Here is a 615-nt window from a genome sequence, read left to right on the forward strand (position 1 = left end):
TTAGTAATTTTCACCAGTGCTGTCTCTGTGCTATGATGAGCTCTAAATCCTGACTGAAAATCCTCAAATAAACTATTGCTCTGTAGAAAGTCACACAGCTGTTTAGCAACTGCTTTCTCCAGGATCTTAGAGAGAAATGGAAGGTTAGATATAGGTCTATAGTTGGCTAAAACATCCGGATCAAGTTTGGGCTTTCTCAGAAGAGGTTTAATTACAGCTACTTTAAAGTACTGTGTTACATAGCCTGTTGATAGAGATAGATTGATCATATCTAGTATAGAAGTGCTGACTAAGGGTAAAACATCTTTAAGCAACCTAGTAGGGATGGGGTCTAAGAGGCAGGTTGATGGTTTAGATGAAGAAATTATTGAAGTTAGTTGGTAAAGGTTGAGGGAGGCAAAACAGTCTAAACAAATATCTGGTTTTACAGCTGTTTCTAAGGTTCCTGAGTTTAGAGATAAGTTGGTGCCAGTTGAGGGCAGGCCTTGGTGAATTTTGTTTCTAATAGATAGAATTTTATCATTAAAGAAGCTCATGAAGTCGTAACTACTGAGAGCTATGGGAATACTTGGCTCAATAGAGCTGTGACTCTCTGTCAGCCTGGCTACAGTGCTG

Source organism: Micropterus dolomieu, linkage group LG10 (genome assembly GCF_021292245.1).
Source record: "Micropterus dolomieu isolate WLL.071019.BEF.003 ecotype Adirondacks linkage group LG10, ASM2129224v1, whole genome shotgun sequence".
NCBI classification, from domain to species: domain Eukaryota; kingdom Metazoa; phylum Chordata; class Actinopteri; order Centrarchiformes; family Centrarchidae; genus Micropterus; species Micropterus dolomieu.